At 42.7% G+C, this 22890-nt stretch overlaps 1 protein-coding gene across 2 annotated transcripts in view; it reads right to left on the reverse strand.

The window, feature by feature from the left end:
* The window catches only part of ELOVL7 (ELOVL fatty acid elongase 7), a 69293-nt gene extending 49381 nt beyond the window's left edge, over positions 1-19912 (reverse strand). The window contains exon 1 of one of the 2 annotated variants that reach the window (XM_068535371.1): positions 19786-19912. The gene's annotated coding sequence lies outside the window, so the exon portion shown is untranslated. Of the gene's footprint in view, positions 1-12881; positions 12954-19785 lie in introns of those variants that run through there. The other variant, XM_068535372.1, reaches the window with a different exon arrangement.
* Positions 19913-22890: the final 2978 nt, after the last annotated feature.

Raw genomic sequence — 22890 nt, forward strand, 5'->3', positions numbered from 1 at the left:
TCTGTGATTTATATCACCCTAATAATACTTCTCCTAAAAGTCCCTTCTCTTTCCCATTTCTTCCCCATTTCTTCCCCCAACCTCTGACTGCTACTTTCTGACCTTTATCATCTCTTACCTAGATTACTGTAATGACCTCTCGATTAACTTTCCTGACTCAATAGCCATCCATTTCCCCAAATCCATTTCCCCCAATCCACCAGGGTCATTTTTCCAAGGATTAAATTGAGCATGCCATGTTCCAGCTCAAAATCCTTCAAAGACTGCCTGCAGTTAAAGTCTAACTCCTTGGCTACTCTTAGCAACCCCTCTAAGCTCTACTAGAGCAAAAACTGTCTCTGCTTGGCTTCTAATTCCAGCGCCTAGGAAGGGTCTGGCACGTACGTGTTTCTTGGAAAGTATTTGCTGAGTAAATAAAATCAACCCCTGCTGACGCTGCAGCCTCACTGCTTCCCTTTCAGCAGCCCCTGTTCACTATGCTCCTACCGCCCTAGTCTTCGTAGTCCCAGCCTACTCCACCTTCCCTCTCTCTTTATGCTCCACTTTCCCCTCATGGCTAAAAAGCCTCGTTCACCTGGCTGGTAAGCAGATCTCATTTTTGTTAAATTTTGCCCTCCTCTAACAGGGTTATGCTCCTCTTACAGCTCTGTCTAGTCTCTTCTGAGCCCCTGATATAACTGTCTCCTCTTCTACCACAGCATCTGTGGCAAACCCTCAAGTACAACGCTACTCAAAGCTGGCCTGTGGACTGGTGCTGGTGTCCAAATGGTTTATTACCATTCTGGTCCAAGGTAAGTCCAGAACTCAGGTGTAAGTACTTAGAAATGTTTATGGCAATTTGACATTGCAGGGACATCCAAGTATGTGATACTTGTTGAACAAGGTATACACCAGTTTGGATGTTGTTGAATTAGTGTGGTGAGTCACACGTGGTGCAAACTGTATTTTAATCATGTGCAACAGGACCACTCATTGGTCCGTGATAGAGCAAAAACAAAGAACAACTCAATTGGTCCACCATCACAGAAAGTCTAAGGAACACTGCTCTAACTCTAACTCGTAAGATGGTACGTTCCCATCTTCCACCTTTTGGGATGTTGTTGGCTGCCTGAGACAATGCAGATGTTCCATAAATCTCAGTGAATAAATTAATAAAGATGCGACTGATAAGAAGACTTTCTAAAAGACATGAGATCTGAGCTGCTTCTTAGTGATTGGCAGGAATTGAGCACTTTGGGGTAACAGCATGTGCAAATGCACTGAGGAGGAAGTGCAAATGAGGAATAGCAAGAAAAGATGGTAGGACTTCCCTGGTGGCACAGTGGTTAAGAATCCGCCTGGGGACACGGGTTTGACCCCTGGTCCGGGAAGATCCCACATGCCATGGAGCAACTAAGCCCATGAGCCACAACTACTGAGCCTGTGCTCTAGAGCCTGCAAGCCACAACTACTGAGACTACGTTCCACAACTATGGAAGCCCACGTGCCTAGAGCCCATGTTCCACAACAAGAGAAGCCACGCATTGAGAAGCCACGCATTGAGAAGCCCACACACCGCAACAAAGAGTAGCCCCCACTCGCCACAACTAGAGAAAGCCCACATGCAGCAATGAAGACCCAATGCAGCCAAAGATAAATTAATTAATTAATTAATTTTTTTAAAAAAGATGGTGCACAGGCAATGGAAAGCTTTCAGAAGGTGAAATATTACGCTGAAGCATAATGATGTCGAAGAGCTCAACCAGACGGTTCTGCCAGAGTCCAACCACCCTGACCCCCTCCCTCAAGCTTACCCCAGCAGCACCCTCTCAGTAGAGTGTGCAAGCCTTAGCAAAGGCAGAGGGAGTCCCTGAAGGGTTTTAAACCAGTGTTGTGACCTAGCTCATGAAGGATGAATGTCAGGGGGTGAGAAAGGCAGGGAGACCAACTAGGATTTAACTGCAATCATCCCAATGAGAAATGCTGAAAGCCCTCAACAAGGGCAGAGATAATTTAGTGACGTGCAGTGGTGGTAGACACAAAGTCAAGAAATATTTGTGAGGCAATACAGGAGGGGTTTGGTGATTCGCTAGACAGGATAAAGACACAGGGTAGCGTGACTAAAGTTTCTGGTTTGGTGGAGTGACTATGTGCATGGTGGTGTCACCAGAGGAGATAAGGATCACAGAAAGAGGAACAGGTTTAAGAGGCAGGAAATTCATAAATTCCAGTGTTACAAGCCTGTGGGACATTCAGGTGGAGATGGCCAGCAGGCACTTGGGAGAAAGGTCAAGGCTGAAGATACAGATTTGGGAAGCTTTCACATCTAGATGGTGATTAAAACCAGTTATGGATGAATGAGAAGAATAGTGATCTAAGCATTTCTCCGAAGAAGACATACAGATTGCCAACAAACACATGAAAGGATGCTCAACATCACTAATCATTAGGGAAATACAAATCAAAACTACAATGAGGTATCACCTCACACCAGTCAGAATGGCCATCATCAAAAAATCTACAAACAATAAATGCTGGAGAGGGTGTGGAGAAAAGGGAACCCTCTTGCACTGTTGGTGGGAATGTAAATTGATATAGCCACTATGGAGAACAGTATGGAGGTTCCTTAAAAAACTAAAAATAGAACTACCATATGACCCAGCAATCCCACTACTGGGCATATACCCAGAGAAAGCCATAATTCAAAAAGAGTCATGTACCACAATGTTCACTGCAGCTCTATTTACAGTAGCCAGGACATGGAAGCAACCTAAGTGTCCACTGACAGATGAATGGCTAAAGAAGATGTGGCACATATACACAATGGAATATTACTCAGCCATAAAAAGAAACGAAATTGAGTTATTTGCAGTGAGGTGGATGGACCTAGAGTCTGTCACAGAGTGAGGTAAGTCAGAAAGAGAAAAACAAATACCGTATGCTAACACATATATATGGAATCTAAAAAAAAAAAAAAAAAAAGGTTCTGAAGAACCTAGGGGCAGGATAGGAATAAAGACGCAGATGTAGAGAATGGACTTGAGGACACAGGGAGGGGGAAGGGTAACCTGGGATGAAGTTAGAGAGTGGCATGGACATATATACACTACCAAATGTAAAATAGATAGCTATAATAGCTATAATATAATAGATAGCAGCCGCATAGCACAGGGAGATCAGCTCGGTGCTTTGTGTCCACCTAGAGAGGTGGGATAGGGAGGGTGGGAGGGACACGCAAGAGGGAGGGGATATAGGGATATATGTATATGTATAGCTGATTCACTTTGTTATACAGCAGAAACTAACACAGCATTGTAAAGCAATTATACTCCAATAAAGATGTAAAAAAAAAAAAAAAAAACCTGACAGAAACATCACCCTGAATTCTTAGCATCGCACCATCTGTGTTTCATCCTTTTTTTTCCCTCACATGTATTCCTTCATTTGTTGAGCGTCTCCCCCGTGCTTGCATATAAACTTTGTGAGAGTAAAGAAAATAAATAAATAAGTGCCAGGGATGTAATATACAACGTGATAAATATAATTAACACTGCTCTATGTTCCATATGAAAGTTGTCACGAGAGTAAACCCTAAGAGTTCTCAACACGAGGTAGAATAATTTTTTATTTCTTTAATTCTGTATCTATATGAGATGATGGATCTCATCTAAACTTATTGTGGTCATCATTTCAGGATGTATATAAGTCAAATAATTATACTGTAAACTTAGAGCTTATGTATGTCAATTATATCTCAATAAAACTGGAAGGGGGAAAAAAAAAGAAAGGGAGGTGTAAGAGAGCTGATAAACCAGAGGCTGTGGTTCGAAGAAGGGATATTAGAATTGATGATTTTTTTCTTGGCACATTTCCAGGTGAAGAGGCCCAGAGATGTGTTATGAAAGCAGGCAATTACAGTCTAGTAGGGCTTATCACAGTTGGGTCAGACAACAAACTTTGTCTGATGAGGCTACTCATAGTTGGCCTCTGAAAGGGTTTTGAAGTCTCCCAGAGAGACAGAGTATGGGGAGATGCCAAATCAAGTCAGGTGCCAAAGTCCACAATGTGTGTGGGACTGAAGAGGGAAATGATGGACAAAGAGGTTTAAGAAAAGCAGAGAGCAAAGCTGGAGAGGGAGGCATCCAAAAAAGGAAAAGTTTTGTTTCACTTGCCCATGGAAGTGAAAAAGTAACAGTTGGATTCAGATGTGGCAATGGGAAGATAGGGGAATTCTGGCCAGTCCATCCAAATGTGTAGTACCTTTGAATACGAGAAAAATCCTCCATTTCTCTCACCCCCTACATCAAACCCATCAGCAAATCCTGACAACGCTGTCTCCTAAATATATTTTTAGAATCCAAGCACTCTTCACTCTACTGGTGGTCCAAGTCACTTTTCATTCTACCGGTGGTCCTCCCTTATCTGAATTACTGCAATAGCCTCTCAACTGGTCTCCCCTGTTTCACCTTTGTCCATCTCCAATGTATTCATCACGCTGAAGAAAAAACAAAACAAAATAAAAACACCCAACGCATGTCACTTTTCTGCTTAAAATGTGCCGGTGTCTTCCCACCTCACTCACACTAAAAGTCAAAGTTCCTGTAAGTGGCCCTGACTACCTCTCTGAGCTTTCCTCCTCTCACCTCTTCTCTTACTTAGCTGGTGTCAGCCACACTGGGCTCCTTGTCCTTTCTTGAACACGCCAAGAACACCCCTGCCTCAAAGCATCTGAAACCACTGCCCCGACAATGTGGAACTCTCTTCTTGCAGATACCTGCATGCTCCTTCATTTTTTTCGGATCTCTGCTAAAATGTCACCTTCATCACCCCATCAACATGCACTTCCCTGTCTTTATTGCTGTATTTTTCCCCATAGCACTTTTCATCATTATTTTTATATATTTCACCAACATTCTATATTTATTTGTTTATTGTCTGATTCCCTCCACTCCCCAATAACACTCTGGAATATGAGCTCCTCGGGGGCAGGGATCTTTTTCTGTTCTGTGCATTGCTGCCTCTCTAGCACCTGAGATGGTGCCTGGGATGTGTCAGAAATATAAATATTTGTTGAGTGGATGGATGGATGAACCTTTTCATAAGGAGTGTGTGGGCATGGGGTAAGGGGAAGAGCCATGATTCAGTTATTTTTGGCAGGTGATAGCACTGAAGATATAATAGAGTTTGAACACAGTGGAACAGGGTTTCAAAGGATAAAAGACAGAGCTGAAGGTGTGGTTAACAGTAGGAGGAGACAACAGAAAGGCTGTAATACCTAGTAAGGCGTATCTCTTATAGGCCGTAACCACGAATCATGAGAGGAAGGGTGGAAATCAACTGACCTCAAATACTTCGCCTTTGAGACAAGCCAGAATTGGCAGTAACAGGTTCATTCTGGGTGGGGATGGGAATAGGGAATGGAGCCTCATCAGGGCATGGAGATGGTACCCAGAGTAGATGGGTAGGTCATGTGGATTGATGACTCCTAGAGAGAACAAAAAATCTGAACATAGGGAAAGTATTATAACACACATGTACATAACAGCACACATCCCTAAAATATACAGATAAGCCCATAAAAGGAAGAAAAACAAATGGTCCTCAAAAAGAAGTGTGGATAAGAAAAGTAACCAACAGTAAAGACTAAATTAATTCATCCTGCTTTCTATTTCTGGATACAATTCATTTATCCAGCCTCATCCAGGATTGCAGCGTTCCATAGAAGTGAATGTTTTAGATACTGATATGCTTATCTGTAGGTGTAATCACTTCAAAAAATGCTCTGGTAGAAAAATGTAAGACATTCTTTAAAAGATTTCAACCATCTTATACACTGAAACTTTCTGGATGATTCAGGGATATTAGTAAAAGCAGCAGTATCACAGCACTGCTCTCTGGGCCTATCCATGTCCACAGCTATGGACCTTTGCCCTACACTAAAAAGTTCCAAAACCCGTGTCTGCTTCTGATGTATTTCCTGTCTCCTCCCTATCAGCTTGTTAGCCACTACATTGTCTGTTAACAGCATTCCCGGTTCTATAAGACCCCATTCATTCTAACTCACTGCCCTTAATCTGCTATGGGATGAGACACTAGATAACCAATGATGTTGGAATGTTTAAAATAATGCTATATGGGCTGTGATTAAAAACCAGAGGATCTCCCTATGGGTCAAGTACACATTTACTCAATGGACTTCAGGACACTGTCTTCTCTGCTCAGGGATGAGCTCCCTGCTTTCTTACTGATTTTCAATAGCATTTTGCAAATGAAACTTCATAATAAATGGCCCCTGGGTTAGCAGACTTGTTCCTGTATCTACACCATATTCTTTATTCAGTTCTAATAAAATGTTATTAAGGTGTCTCAGTGCTGTTTCACAAATTAAAAAGTAACACAGATTTAGGACAACAGAGGATCTGCATTTATTCCATGCCTGCCAAAGACATCTCCAATTGAGAGCAAAATTTATAATTTGATTATTTTAGCTGAAGACAAGGTTTTCCCAGGGAAATATACAGTTACATTCCTAAGCTAGGAGACAAATAGATTTAATGCATAATGTATGTAAAATACAATACATTTATAATAAAGTATAGTATTGCTAAATAGCATTACTTAATTTTTAAGTTAAATAATTTTGATATGAATGATTCTAGAATTAACAACTTAGAAAGACAAACATATCCCCCCACTATTTATCTGGATAGAAAAATAGAGTTTAGTTCAATATTATCTCAGTGTGGGCGCCTCCAGCTATGGCCCTTTCAAACAATAGCTCAACATCAAAGAGAAATTGCAGACCAATGCAAGATTAAAACAGTGACTGCCCTATAAAAGTGGTCACAGCAAATATTTACAAATGTCTTTCTAAATAAACGAAGAAAGGCTTTTCCTTTCCAGTTAGTTTTACCGAAATACTTAAATGATCTCCAAGGATTTTTCCCTTGGTGGGGGAGGAGAGGCAAGGGAGAAGTTCTAATGATTCTGGCTTTATCTACCATTATGAGTTTCAAACATCTGATCTTTGAAATATATCAACAATTGCTAAATCTCTAAATGCCCCATCATGAAGGAATTGCCCAGAAAAAGCCACTGATTAAAAGTCTCAAATTCTACAAATGAGCGTGTAATTTGTTCACTTAACCTGCAATGATTACCAAGGAATAAAAACAAAGGAATTACCAGAAACTCAACCAAAACCTTCCCCGATCCAGTTTCTCTGGATTTGACACCACAATCTACCCATGTTTCCAGGCTCCAAACCTTGGACTCCTACCCTTCCTTCTTCTAGATCTTCCTTTTCTTCACTTTTCCTTCACTTTCTCTGCCTTTCTCATTCCTTTCCATCCATACAGCAGACACCTGTCCAGGCTCTGTGCTGGACCAAGGGATCAACCTTCCCTGATTCACACCCTAGTTTCCTCTCCGCTGACAGTGACAAGCCAGCAACCTGAATCGTCCAGCAATTCTCTTGGCCAAGTAAATTTTCTTGCTATTCTCTAAATTCTCTCTATTACACCCTCACAATAACTGAAATAGGAATACATTCATCAGAGACTTTTAGGATTTTGCTTTTTTTTCTTTAAAAGTTATCATGTACTCTTAAGAGCATAAAGATTATTTCTACTACTCATAAAAACCCAGATAAATAAATGGTTTTACTCTGCTTTATTAATATAACAGAGTTTATGCCTAAAATTGTCTTGTTTTTATTCTACTTCGGATGAAGTATTTATAGTTTTAGGAAGATATATTAAATGTACATAGTATGGGACCTTATGAGAACATTTTAAACTGCTGACTTGGGACTTCCCTGGTGGTGCAGTGGTTAAGACTCCACCTGCCAATGCCAGGGCACACGGGTTCGATCCCTGGTCTGGGAAGATCCCACATGCTGTGGAGCAACTGAACCCATGCGCACAACTACTGAGCCTGCGCTCTAGAGCCTGTGAGCCACGACTACTGAGCCCTCGTGCCACAGCTACTGAAGCCCATGCACTCTAGGGCCGTGCTCCACAACAAGAGAAGCCACCGCAATGAGAAGCCAGTGCGCCGCAACTAAGAGTAGCCCCTGCTCGCCGCAACTAGAGAAAGCCCGCACGCAGCAATGAAGACCCAACGCAGCAAAAAATTTTAAAAAATAAATAAATGAAATAAACTGCTGACTTTTATGTACCCAGTTCACACTTTTGCCTTGTACTAGCCCCCAAAATAGATGAGTTTAAAAAATTCATTTGGTATAGGTGGACAATGCATTTTAAATTGAACACTGAGAACGCAGAAATAGCAAAGTTATGGAAATATATTGTCAGATTATTTAATAACATATTAATACTTACCTACATGAAATAAGCACTGCTAAGTAAGTTTCTGTTGTTTTTAATCTTTTCTTATAACTGTTTGTATAGTTTGTTAAGTGGACTGTATATCATCCTATTAGCCAAGAATTTCTACACTATTGCCCTTTTAGTCATAACCTGATTTATACGTATTTTTTAAACTTCCTGCTGATTGGATATTTGATGGCATTAATGGATTATTTTTAACTTTTTAGGTGTGATAATGGTACTGTGGTAATTTTTTTAAACTCCTTATCCTTTGGAGATACACCGAAATATTTACAAATGAAATAAGAGTAGCCATGATCCTGGGTGATGTGTACATCTAGTTCATTATAGTATTCTCTCTGCTTTTATAAATGTTTGGAAATTTCCATAATATGAGTTTTTAAAACAAGAAAGAAAGAAAATTTCCATGTTAAAAATGCTTATAAGGTGGTGGTGGTGGTTGTTTTTTAAGTATACTAGGAAATGGTTTGTTCTTCAACTAAATAGTTCCCAATTTTTTTCCCCAAGAAAAACTTTGACAACCTTTGAAAAAATGCCTACAAGAGGCTGCAAAGTAATTTACCAAAATGTTAGCAATGGTAATTTCTGGTTGGTGGGATTATGGGTGATGTCTGTTTTCTTTTTGTTACAAGTTTGTTTTGTTTTGTTATTTTTTGTTACAAGTCTTCTATATTTCTAAAATCAGCCTACAATCTATTATCGTAGTCAGAAAGTAGTCTAATTTTTCTGATTATGTGAAAGTATGATTTTCCATGTCAAGCATAGAGAATCTATCTATAACATAAACTTTTTCCTATATTTACCATGAAAAATATTACTGAAAAACATGAACACAAAAGTCCAGTTATCCATGCACAAAACTACCTTGGTATGACAGCAGGATGGGAAGGGTGAGTTTTGACTGTCACCGGGGAAACGCGTGCTAAAGAAGGTAATATTGGAGTGATAGAAAGATTGGGAAGATTTTTGTCTCATTTTCGCAAGACAATTTGATTGACTAATACAACTGAGTGCTCATAATGGATCCTCTAAGAGCAAATGGTCCAGGGGAGTCAGGTGTTTCTGGGAATGTGATAAAAGATATCTTACATGATTTTCATTTTAAGCTTGGCTTGGGCAGGGTTCATGCCTGAATATTGATACGTAGCTATAGTGTTGTTTTCTCATATTTTTCTTTTAGATGGGGAGGGAGATAGAAGAGAGGAAAAGTTTCTCTCCATCCTTGAATGAGAGGAAACAGTTGATGTGTTTTTGACCCTTTTGGCCCCCAACATCATTCTCTCCTTCTCCTTCCCCACATCACTTTATTTGGGGCAGAACAAGTTGCCTATTCGCCATGTGAGACCTCGCTCACAAGCACAATTCAGGGCTCCTGAGACTCAGTATCAGAAACTGCAAGGTCCTTGGAGGAAGGGACCACATCTCCATTCACTTATTCAATAAATATCTGGGTACCCACTATGCGCCAAGCACCCTTCCTGACACGAGGGATACAGCAAGATCCCTATTCTCATACAGTTTACTTTCTTGTGGGAAGACACATAAGTAAACAAAGATAAACACAAACATCAGACAAATGTGGCAAAAGTTATGAAGAAAGGAAACATGACAGACTGATGTGATAGGGTCACCAGGGGCAGAGGGCAGCAACACTAGAAGGGTAGCCAGAAAGCTCTAGAACATTTGAGAAGATCTAAGGGCGAATAGTCCTGCAGGAGACAACAGCAAGGGCAAAGGCCCAGAGGCAGGGACAAACAGTATGTCAGAGGAACGGCAAGCAGAGCACAAGGAGGAGGTGGATGCTGGCTGACTCGGAGAAGTGGGCATGCAGGGTCTTGAGGCCTCAGTGAAAGAGCCAGGGTTTTATTCTACGTACAAGGGGAAACCATCAAAGACTTTTTGTTGTTGTTGTTGTTGTATAACTATTTTTTTTCAAGATTAAATGTGTTTATTTCGAGTTAGTGGATACAATGGTATATTAGATATCAGCACTCCAAGCTACACGTATGTATTTGCCTCTAAACCTTCACACATTGTCAGTTGCCATTCCTCTAACATTCCATCACTGGGCCTCCTATTTCTAGCAAAATCATAGTTCAAATGTTTTAAAAAAGTAAAAGCAAGATGATCACCACATTGTGCTTCCAGTGCCCCCAGAAGGATTATAATTGTTTTAAACAAATGTTTATTGTTTTCAGTAAAGGGGGAAATTGATAACATGAGCACTATTAATGGCACGACTAGAAGATAAAGAACAGAATACAGATTCAAAGAAACATTTTAGGCTGGACGAGTTAGTTTCCCCTTAGCGAAAACTCCACATAATATCATGGATATGATGTCAACATTAAATTGTTCGATTTGTGGGCCATACACTTAAGCGTATGGGCTCGTACATTTTTGCACTAAAACAGAAGCAGTACAAGCTTTATGTTCTACCATTACACTTCCAGATTTTTCACTTATTAATATACCTGCCAACCTAATGATCCTTGCATGCATTAGAGTTTGCTTTTGTAGAGTTAAGTTTATTCTCCCCATCCCTCCTGCTCCCGTAAACATTGCAGTGCGAACTCTTTGCCCAATTTTATGAGAATGTTGCAAAGGACAGCTCTGTGCCACCTCGGGACAGGAATTCCCCGCCCCCTCCCCAGTCTACACATGAATCAGTAATATTGATCACATCTCATCTTACATGCAGACACTGCTCCCTTAATTTCCCCATGCCAGAGGCATACGAGTCAGCAGGTATGCATACAAAAATGGAATTAAAAGGAAAAAAAGAAAGAAAAAGCTTTCTTGTTAAAGCCTACTGTCCTAGAAGGAATCCATTGCTTTGAATTCACTTAAAGCCTATACACACGAAATGTGTTTCTTCTGAGAACCTCGTCTAACTCGTGTGTATGACTATTTTTTTAATTATGGTAAAATACACATAAAATTTACGAACTTAACCATTTTCAAGTGCCCTGTTCAGTGGTATTAAGTACATTCATATGGTTGTACAACCATCACCTCCATCCATCTCTAAAACTCTTTACATCTTATAAAACTGAAACTCTCATCAGAGGCTTTTAAGCAAAGCAGTGACATGATCTGACTTATGATTTAAAAATTAAGTTGCTTGCTTGGTAGAGAATTGATGGTAGGGAGGCGGCAGGATTAGGAGTTTACTGAATAATGGATTCAGGATACACTTTGGGGACGGAGCTGACATGACCGCTGCTAATTTGGATGTGGGCATGAGATAAAGAAAGAAATGAGAAGAGGAGTTGACTTCTAGATTTCTATATCTCCAGGGTCTAGCACACAGAAAATAGACAATGTTTATTTCATAAATGAGTGAATATTGATTTAACACTTAATAAGTAGAAACCTTTCTTCCCAGAGAACCAGGAAAACAGAAATGAAAACTACCATGGATGAAGGAGATATCTCTTTTCTAGGGCCTCACTATCGGTACTGTGTCCTTGTAACATGGATAAAGTCTACACAGTTGGTTCATGTCAACATTATATGTCTAATTCCAACATTAACATTAAAAGCTAATCCTTGTACATATATACAATAAGTTAAACTTTATTAAGCATTTTATATATTTTATGTCATGTCTTTCCTAAATCAATAGATTTAACCTCTGAGACTATGGTGCTATGTGCTACCTCCCTAGAGATGATGTGTATACATAAATCTGATGTTTTGGAGCGTTTATGGACCCTCTAATGCCCATTCATAGACCAATCTCAGGTCTAAAAATACCCTGATCTACCTAATATGAGTTGTTATTGTATATCATTATAAGAACCTAAACTTTATTAGCCTAGCCCTGGCACCTTTGGAGCTTTCAAAGGGTTTACCTTCATTCATGTCCATAATAAATGAGTTACCAAGAACCAACATTAATTTACGGGACTTCCCTGGCAGTCCAGTGGTTAAGATTCCATGCTTCCCCTGGAGGGGGCACGGGTTTGATCCCTGGTCAGGGAACTAAGATCCCACATGCTGTGTGGTGCAGCCAAATAAAAATTTAATTTAATTTAAAAAAAATTTTTTAAAAAGAACCAATGTTAATTTAAAGAATATCCTTCCATCTTTACCAAAACTGTTATTGAAAGTATTATACATGAAGTGATTCAAGATCCTCTTTATAAGAATCTACCTCATAAATAAATCCCTTTTACAATTCATTTCTAGGGGAAAAAGTACTACCTTAAAAATTGATGTTTTGGGCTTCCCTGGTGGCACAGTGGTTAAGAATCTGCCTGAAAATGCAGGGGACACAGGTTCGAGCCCAGGTCCAGGAAGATCCCACATGCCGCGGAGCAACTAGGCCCGTGAGCCACAACTGCTGAGCCTGTGTGCCTAGAGCCTGTGCTCCGCAACAAGAGAAGCCACTTCGATGAGAAGCCCGTGCACCACAACAGAGTGGCCCCTGCTCGCCGCAACTAGAGAAAGCCCACGCACAGCAACAAAGACCCAGTGCAGCCAAAAAAATAAATAAAATAAATATTTTTTAAAAAATTATGTACACCCCATAAACACGTACTTTACCTTGAGACATATAAGTATGCATTAACTGCCAACGTTCCAAAGTAGTTCCAAGATTTTCTTTGAGGAAGAATTCCTCCCCAATATTTTTCTCATGTAAACCATACTCAGAATTTATTTTCTACAATTTCCACTTTTAATGTTCTAAGTGGATTGAAAACTAGAAAACAAAAACAAAACTTGTAAAGCAAGCTCAGGATATTATCTTTCAAGTTTTCACAATTTTCTCTCCAATTCTTTACAGTTAGTTCTCCTGCCCACTTTTTAAGTCACTCACTTTTATGGAATCTTTTCAAAGAATTCAACATTCCTTTCACAGAAGCAATAATACTCTTTCCCTTTTGCACTTTATAGATTTACACACATTTAAATTATCTAATCACAATAACAAGCATAACTGGCGCCAACAAGTTTGCAATAAATACAGCCACTGAGCCAGCCATCAGAGCAGGGAACAGGCTGCTAGGAACTGGTGTTCATCACGCCTGGGCAGCATTTGGTCTGCTTTTTGGGGAAATGAGAAGCATGGGCTTGTAGGGTCAACTGGTTAGATGTCAAGAGGATTGTCTTTATATTAGGATGAACCATATGTAATTGCCAATATACAAACATTTCTCCTAGAGAAACGGCAGTTGCATGTGTTCAACCTAATATTTCTATTTTTTAATTTAAAAAATATTAACTATATTTAATGTTTAATATCACATCTATTATCCTTTTTTTCCCCTCCCTTTAAACAATGAAGAGTGGTTCTCACAACTTCATTTTTTAAATTCCATGTTTGCTCAGGAATAAGCTATTAAATAATCAGTAATTAAACTCTGGTTTCCTAAGAATGTGATTTCTACCTTCTTTCTTTCTTCAGGTTAAAGTCACACCTGTTAGAATTTCAAAGAAATTCTTCAAAGACTGAAGGTATAAGCGTGTGCCTTCTAGTGAACTGAAGGATGAAGAGCAGAGGGATTAAAATGTGAGGTCAGCATTCATTAGTTTGTTTGCTTCTCAGACATAAAACTTTTTGGCTCACGGGATCCAACACAGCACTCTCTGCCTAGAGAAGGCAGGAAAAAGGAAAGAAGAGGAGAGGGCAGAGAAGCCCCAGACAGACTTAGGATAAGTCCCCCTTAAATACAAGCAGCCTTTCCTTTTGTTCTGTCCATGTTATGCCACTGAATTATAATAAGCAAACAAATACATCACAAATGTGCTATTAAGACAAAATCCCACAACTGGGGATGGAAAGGAAGGAGCAGAAGAACGGAGGGGCTGTATTTAGTTGAGGGACAATAGCCAAACCCTCTTTTTCTAGTTCTCACATTTCTACCACTGACCCTAAAAAGTCTAAATCAGGTTTACGTTTATGGTTGTCCTTATGCCCTCACAAAACTATCGTTGGATATCAGAGCCCTAGTGTCTCTCATACCCTCTAAATCATCAACCCACAGAGTTAGTACGCAGAGGGGGAAGAGCCTGAACTTTGTAAACCATACCTGCGTTTAAATCCTGGCTTCGCACTTGTAACCGTGTACCCTAGCTGAGCACCCTTTCTGCTCCTTCACCTGAGCACCTTTCTTCACTTTTCTGCACCCATGTGTGCTGTGAGGATTCTGGTGCAGACCTTGCTGGCTTTAGACAATTCCTGAGAAAATGCACAGAAAGTGCCTGATTGCAACTATGACTGATGTCTAAAAGATGCCCAAACGTTTCACCTCATGATTTTCAGCAAGCAGGTAAAAACTTAAATGCAGGCTTGAGCTTTCTATAAACATGTGGCACAAGCTCGTTTTCTATTCCCAAATTGTTATGTACACTAAGCATAATCAAGGTATCTCATGTAAATAGTGAAGGTAGCTGTCCTTTCCAGGTCAGATAGAGAAAGGAGATAAAGCCTCCAAGGGAGAAGGGGAAGTTCCAGAAAGGTTAAGTTGCACATGCAGACAGGTGCTTTCAAAATACAAATCTTGGGCTTCCCTGGTGGCGCAGTGGTTAAGAAATCGCCTGCCAGTGCAAGGGACACGGGTTTGGGTCCTGGTCTGGGAAGATCCCACATGCCGCAGAGCAACTAAGTCCGTGCACCACAACTACTGAACCTGCGCTCTAGAGCCCGCGAGCCACAACTACTGAGCCCGTGTGCCACAACTACTGAAGCCCATGCGCCTAGAGCCCGAGCTCCGCAACGAGAGAAGCCACCGCAATGAGAAGCCCGTGCACCGCAATGAAGAATAGCCCCTGCTCGCCGCAACTAGAGAAAGCCCACACGCTGCAACGAAGACCCAACGCAGCAACAAAGATCCAATGCAGCCAAAAAAACAACAACAAAAACTACAAATCTTAACAGGTCCCTTCCCTTCTTAAAGGGTTCCACTGGCTCCCCATTGTCTGTAGGATAAAATCCAAAATCTTTACTAGGTGAATCAAGGCTCTCAGTAAGCCAGCTGTGCATACCTAGGCGACCTCTTCTCACACCCTCCTCTGCAGTGATTTTACAGTGTTTCCAATTCTCTGAATGCACCTGCATTCTCTCAGCCTGAATTTGATTTCCCACCCTCATCCCATTTCTCTGCTGCCCCAACTCCCAGTCTTCCTTCTTTCGGCTCAGGACAACTTTGTCTGCCTTTCTCTGCTCGGCTTCCTCAACACTCTGTGTTAATCACAGTTTTAAGTGTTTACCTCCCTTGAACCCACATAGATCTGGACGGGCTTCAGCACCCTGCCAACTACTTTGCCTGCCGCAAAGCTGACACTCAAATGTTTGTTGAGTATGCAACTTCTGAAACTCCCTAATTTTGGCTAGGTTTTGCTCTATACCTTATATTAGAGGGGACAAAGGAGCTGGGCTGCTGGTGTTCAAGGCCTGTGCTGCTTCTCCAAGTGGATGAAGATTTGTCTTTAACATGGCACATTTATGAGTTATATGTTATACGGTAACTTAGTTCCTCTGAATCATGGTCTGTTTAGAAATATTTATCACTAACAAAAAGGATACTTTTACTTGTCAAGGCAATAACATGTGCTTTTAATATATCTAAATCAATTAGGAATAATTAAAAATCTCAATTTTTTAAAAAAAGACCAATCTTATAAAGTGCTAAATTTGCATTAGTGTTCAGCTATTTCATAACATGTGAATGGTCCAAATTGGATGAGTCACAGAAATACATCTAAGATATATTCCTCTCTAAAAATGTGTTTATGGCATGCTTCTTTCCAAGCTATATGGTGTGTTTTATTGAAACCCAAGATTAGTTCTCAATTTAACACGCTACTGTATATACAAAGGCTCCAAAATTATTTGTTTGGTAAATAGCATTCTTCTATATTCTAAATATTCTAAATATTCTAAAGCTGATGTTTGCACATGTAGCACACCAAGGAGAATAAGCAATTAAACAAATTAGAAAAAGTCTTATTTCTTCAACTTGACCAGTAAGTACCTGAGGTCAGAGGCTTTAAGTATATTCCACTGTCTAGCGTAGAGAAACAAATCCCAATTTGTAAAATGACATAACTGCAAAGGTAAGCATTACTGTAACTTAAGTTGTTTATAACTGTTACTAATATACCTATCTAACAACAGAGGATTAGTTAAGGAAATTACATTATAATTTTTAGAATATAAGGCAGACAATAGGAGTTTTGGAAAATATACAAGGTGAAAAATGCTTACTATGTTTTATAAGGAAAACACAATATCCTAAAATTCTATATGTAGTAGGATGTAGGAAAACATGCATTTAAAAAATGAGAGAGGGGACTTTCCTGGTGGCACAGTGGTTAAGAATCTGCCGGCCAAAGCAGGGGACATGGGTTCGATCCCTGGTCCGGGAAGATTCCACATGCCACGGAGCAACTAAGCCTATGCGCCACAACTACTGAGCTTGCAGGCCACAGCTACTGAAGCCCGTGAGCCACAACTACTGAAACCCGCAGGCTCTAGGACCCATGCGCCATAACTGCTGAGCCCGCGTGCTACAACTACTGAAGCCGCGCGCCTAGAACCCGTGCTCCACAACAAGGAAGCCACCACAGTAAGAAGCCCACGTTCCGCCACAAAGAGTAGCCCCCACTCGCCGCAACTAGAGAAAGCCCGCGCGCAGCAATGAAGACCCAACGCAGCCAATAAATAAATAAATAGAGACAAAGGTAAAATGGCAAAATATTTATTGTGGTCGACTCACGCACAGGGGGTCAAAACTGTCTTCTTGGCTCCCCAGTCTCACCGTTTTGGTACCTCCTTCCAGTTTTCTTTTCTCCTCGCCTCAAACCTCCCCAAACACAGCCAATTCTTCCTTGACAATGTCTCTCAGGATTAGTCCAGGCCCACATTACCTTATACAGAGGTTTTGAGAAAAGATTCCCATTTGGCTTTTCTGCAGTCTCATTCAACTATCATATCTACTGCCAGAATAAGACAGTCATTCTACTGCTAAATATATCTACTGTGGTAATCTCTTCATTTATGTTTTATGCATTTTTGTGTATGTGTTATATTTTTCAATGAAATTGGGTTTTTCTTGTAACTCTGTGTGGCTTCATATTTTGTTTTGCTAGGATGAGGTTAGGATTCATGGCTCTCTGCTGATATGGCTCTACTTCCTTACCCTTCTAAATGGAATGTGTAGCCAGGGTAGCTGGGTTCCTATCTGCAGCAATGGAGTTGGCAGAGGCTTCCCTGCCCGTCCTCTACAAAGCCTGCCAGGTCCCCCACATCTACCAACGCATCCTTAACACCCTGTAAAACCCGGCTTAAAAATTTCAAAAAGTTTTCCACCATCATTCAACCCACCCAATATATGCTACATTAATTCATCTTGCATCATATTCCGCAAACATTTATCAAGCAACTACTAGTTGTAAGGCTTGAAGAGTTAAAGTCTTAAGTTGTTAACAATCTTTCTGTGGACCGTGAACATTTATGAAAGATGCTAACCAACAGTAAAAAGAAAAATGACATAAGTGATAAATGAATGTTCAGGAGTGGGGAAGAGGGAGACTGGTGAAGAGGAGAAGGGAACGGGGGTGAGAATGAGGAAGGCTAGAAGGAAGAGACAAGGTAAAAGCCAACAGAAGAGGTTTCATGATTGGGAGAAGTGTGATGTGAGACATGACTGCTGTTTTGCACCTGGGTGACTACAATACAGGGGAGGGAGGCTGACATAAATGACGCTAACTAGAAATGCTTTGGGGCAAAGCAGGGCAAGTCCAAATGGAATATTACAGTATGCACTGACATATGCTACACTAAAACTGAATAAGATACACGGAAAGCACAGAATCTTTAAGTGGGTAAGTAGCAGTGATAACCTAAGTAACAAAATTCTATGAAAAGAAAACCTAAATGAGTACAAAGTCACACAAGAAGGAAAAGAGGGACCTGAGACAGAGAGCCTAGTCAGTGAACATGAAAAAGCACAGGACTTCAAGAAAGTAAGGATGAAGAAAGGAACTCTAGGTGAGGCAGTATGCACAGTGGTAAATAGCCTCAACACTGGACCAGGGCCCCTGAGTTGGAATCTCCTCCTGCTACTTGTGCGTCCTGGGCAAGTTCCCCTGTCTCAGTTTCCTTATCCGTAAAAGGATAATGTTATCATTTATTTACCCCCATAGGATTGTTGCCAGGATTAAAAGAGTTGATACAAGTTCTTAGAACAGTGCCGGGCACAGAAGCATTCGATAAATGTCTGCCATTGGGGGAAAAATATTTTTTTTAATCCTCGGTGACCTTGAGGAGAACAATTCCTGGCCAGTAGTAGAAGCAGAAACTACAAAATAAGGGAATTAACAAACAAGTGATGGCTAAGAAGGCGGAGGCAACCCCAAAGCATCGAAGACTCTTTCACAGCAGTTAAGCAATACAAGCGAGAAGTGAAATAAAGAGTAACCTGCGAGTACAGGGTTAAATGAAAATGCTTGTCGAGGGAACAGATCAGCAAGAGGAAAAAGGCTTGGCTCGCCAAAACTATTCTTCAGTCTTTGTGAGACTTGTTTTCCCAACCACACAACGAGAGGACAGGGGTAGAGACCATATCCTTCCTGACGCAGCTTTCCCAAGGGAGCTCGAAAGAGCGTTCTCTCGGCATCCGGTAAGTTTGAATCAGCGCTGGCTGATTAGGGGAGAAGGCCCATTTCCTAACCAACGATACCCTGTAAGATGAAACAACAGGCTTTCCGATTTCCATCTCCGGCACGACCTGTTCCTCCGCTGTGTACTCATCACTCTCCTCAGCCAGCAGCTGCCGCCGGGACAGGATGCAGCTCGGGGAGCCAAAGAGGCAGCGCCCGCTGCAAGAGCAGCGCCCCAAGTTCATTCCGGCCTCGAGGACACAAAAGCGCCCCAGAGGGGAAAAAGCAGAAAGAAAGGGGCTCGGGGATTCTGGGGGGGTCGGGGGGGTGGGCGAGCGAGCCCAAATCCAGGAGCTGGGAAAGTGACCTCGGAGGTCAAGGTCGAGCAGGTCCCTCTCCCTCCCAGTCCCACCCGCAAGCACCTTTGTCCTCCCGCCCGGAACAGCTGGGCCCTGTCCCGCGGGAGCGCTCGGGAGAGGCTCAAAGCCCAGGGGCGGCGGGGACCACCGTCCCTTTGGGATGCTGGGGGCGGCGGTGGACTCCCAGGGAGGGCGCAGGTGAGCGCGGCGGCCCCTCCCTCCGGCGGGAAGGGCTTCGACCCTGGGCACCCGCAGACGGCGCGGCGACAACTTCCGAAGCGCCCGCCAGAGTCCAGGCAGGGCCTGGCCGGGCTCCCGAGTCTCCGGGACACGTATCCCACTCCCCGCGCACCGCGCCCAAGTTCTTTCCACCGGGCTGCTCCCGACCCCTGCCCCCCGGCGTCTCTCTCCCTCCCCCCATCTCTTCTCCTCCGCGCCTCGGAAAAGTTTGGCCCCGGCCCACCGGCTGGGAGCCCCGCACTCACCCCGCGACGAGCGGAGCCCAAGAGGGCGGCGGCGGGCGGCGGCGCGAGCGCGGAGCTCCTCACAGCGGGCCCTGCTGCCCCGGCCGCCGACCGAGCTGGAAAAGGGGCGGAGGCCGCCGGGTGTCACCTGCCCGCTCTCCCACCCGCCCGCTCTCCCACCCCGCCGCGTGACGCCGCAGAGCGCCGCCCCCTGACCGCCCGCCGCCGCCGCCGCCAGGTACTCGCGGGGGACCGCGGGGAGGAGCCTCCCTCCCGGGAGGGATCGACCAGGAAGGGCGCGCGGCCTCGGTCGCCCCACCTCCGCCTGGCTCGGCGCCCCGCAGCTCGGAGCGCGGCCGGGACGGGGTACCGAGGACCGCTCGGGGAGATCCGGACTAATTACATTTCTTTCTGAGCACAAATGTCATCACCTGAGGTCATCTCGAGGCGTAACATAAATAGTGTGAAAACTGTCGTCATGCATGACTCAGGATTGAGTTGCAGAAAAATCTGAAATGAGGAAAACCTGGCCCAGGGTGAGGCTGGCGGCGGAGAGGGAGAAAAAAGGGGAGTTCTTGCTCCTGAAAAGGCTATTCCGGAGGGTTAATTCATTATCTGAAATGGAGGCCAGACCCAACGGCGGCGAGAGGCCCAGTTTGGGTCAGCTCCATCCCCTGCTTATTAAAAACTGGAGAATTGCCGCAAATATTGGGGAGTGAAGGGGGCTTTTAGAGCAATGAAGAGGAAATTGTATATAATCTAAGTCAACTTTTTTGCCCTGGTTAGTAACAGCTGCTGCTGCAGCCAACACACTCGGGCACACTGACTTTTCCTCATCCACGGCTGGCTTGAGTGTGGGGTGAGGATGAATGTCAGGCGTGTGTATGTGCGCTCCATTATTTTTTACCTTACCTGGCTTTGTGTTTGATCATGAGCCTCCTAACCGCTCTCGTGTTTTGGAATCCTGGCATCAATAGCTGGAGGGCAAAATAAGAGTCGAAAGAAGTTACTTGTTCAGGAGGCAAAAACCAAGAACTAGAGTTGAGTTGTCTTCTAGAAACTGGAAAAATAACCTCAGGGGTTGCAGTCCTGGCCCATGCACCTCACAAACATGGCCTGTGAGTTTGTGCTGTGAGTTTTAAGCATGAAATCACAGCAAAAGGGTCCAGACTACCGGGGAGGGAGGGTAGGAAGAAGAACACTCAGTGGGCCAGAAGCATGTTTTCCTCACATGCAGGTAGTTGCCTACCATCACCTAATCCTACTGCATCAACAAGAGATTTTAAATGTTTTATACAAAATGTGGAGAGACCCCATAGTAGCCATTCAGGAAAAAAAAAGAAAAAGCAAAAATCATGAAAGCTCAAACTTAAGAGAATCCCAGCTTCAATGAAACTAAAGATTTCTCCTTCCTTTTAGATAAACTTTGCTTTCATAATAAAACCATGTCATTTAGTAGTCTTGGCTACTGGGAACTAGAGACAATTGCTTAACAATATTTGCCTTTGCATTTGTCACTATCTGCCCATCTATATACAATTATGAAATTTCAAGTATGCAAAAGATCAAATGGATTCATTCATTTAACAAATATATATTCAGTGCTTGTATGTTCCAGGCTCTGAAGATTCAACAGCTAACAAAACAGACCAAAAAAAAAAAAAAACCTCTGCTCTTGCGGAACGTACTTTCATTTACCTTCGTTCTAGTTGGAGATGACAGACCACAGATGAATAAGCAAGTAAAATATGAGTGTTCATGTAGTGATAAGTGCTGTGAAGAAAAATAAAGAAGGGATGGGGATAGGGACTTCTGGAGGTGGGGAGGTGAGGAGTTGCACTGTTAAAGCAGCTAGGGAAGTCCTCAGTTGAAGGAGGCATTTGAGCCAAAATTGTAAAGAGATGAGGTGGCAAGCCTGTGTGTCTACCTGGGTGACAGCCTTCCAGTCATCGGGAACTGTAAGGCCAACGGCCCAGGGCATGAGCATGCCCCAGATGATCACGTTCACAGAAGGGCAAGGAGGTCAGAGCTGTTGGAGTGGAGTGGAAGGTAATATCAACAAGATTTCGCAAGGATCTGATGTGGGGTGTGAAAGGGGGGGAAAAAAGGTCAAGGATGACTCCAGGGTGTTTTCCTCTATCAGCTGGAAGGAGAGCTGCCATTTACTAAGAAAAGGAAGACTGAGAGAAGACAGTTGGGTGGGGGGGGTCATCAGGAGTTGTTTGTGGGACTGACTTAATTTAAGATGCCTATTAGATATCCAAGTGGGAATGTCAAGTAGGAAGTTGTTTATGCCAGTCTGGAGTTCAAGAGAGAGGTCCGGCCTGATGATATAAATTTGGGAGCTTCCACATGATATTTATTTATTCTCTGGTCTGAGAATGGCTAAGAGCACCGTGAGTGAGACTAGAGAAGAGGTTTCAGAACTTCGTCCTGGGGCACCCCACTATTAAGCTATCAGGGAATGAGGAGGAATAGTCCTGAGATTTGAGTAAAATCAGGAGAGTGTGGTTTCCTGGAAGGCAAGTGTGTTAGTCAGCTATTGCCACAATAGTTCTGTGTAACAAATCACTCCAAGGTCAGTGGCGTATAGCAGTATACCTGTTCTCATGCCCATGAGTCAGCAGATCGGTTGCAGTTCAGCAGATCTAGGCTGTGCTCAGCTGGGTGGCTCTGCTTTAGGTTGCAGATTTAGCTTAGTCTGTCCCATGTGTGTTATTTCTGGAGCCCAGATTGAAGAGTCAGCAGCCACCTGGAGAAGATCAGTTGGGGTACAAGAAGCAGTCCAAAATCCACATGATTTGTGGGCCTCTGCTCACATTATTGAAGCACGTTTAAGGCCTCTGCTCACATCAGGTTGGCTAATATTCCATTGGCTAGAGTGGGTCACATAGCCAAATCCAACATCAGAGGGGAGTGGGAAGCATATTCAACCTACAGTGGAAGGGTGAAGAGAATGAGTATTTGCTGAACAATAATCCAAACTTTTATCATAGCAAGGGAAGAAAGTGTTTCAAGGTGAGGGAAGTGATCGCCCAATAAGCTAGGAACCAAAATTGGCCCTTGATTTAGCAATATGGAAGTCTTTGGTTGACCATGACAGAACAGGTTTGGAGAAACAGAAGG

This window comes from Eschrichtius robustus, chromosome 2, assembly GCF_028021215.1.
Source record: "Eschrichtius robustus isolate mEscRob2 chromosome 2, mEscRob2.pri, whole genome shotgun sequence".
In the NCBI taxonomy this organism is placed as follows: Eukaryota; Metazoa; Chordata; class Mammalia; order Artiodactyla; family Eschrichtiidae; genus Eschrichtius; species Eschrichtius robustus.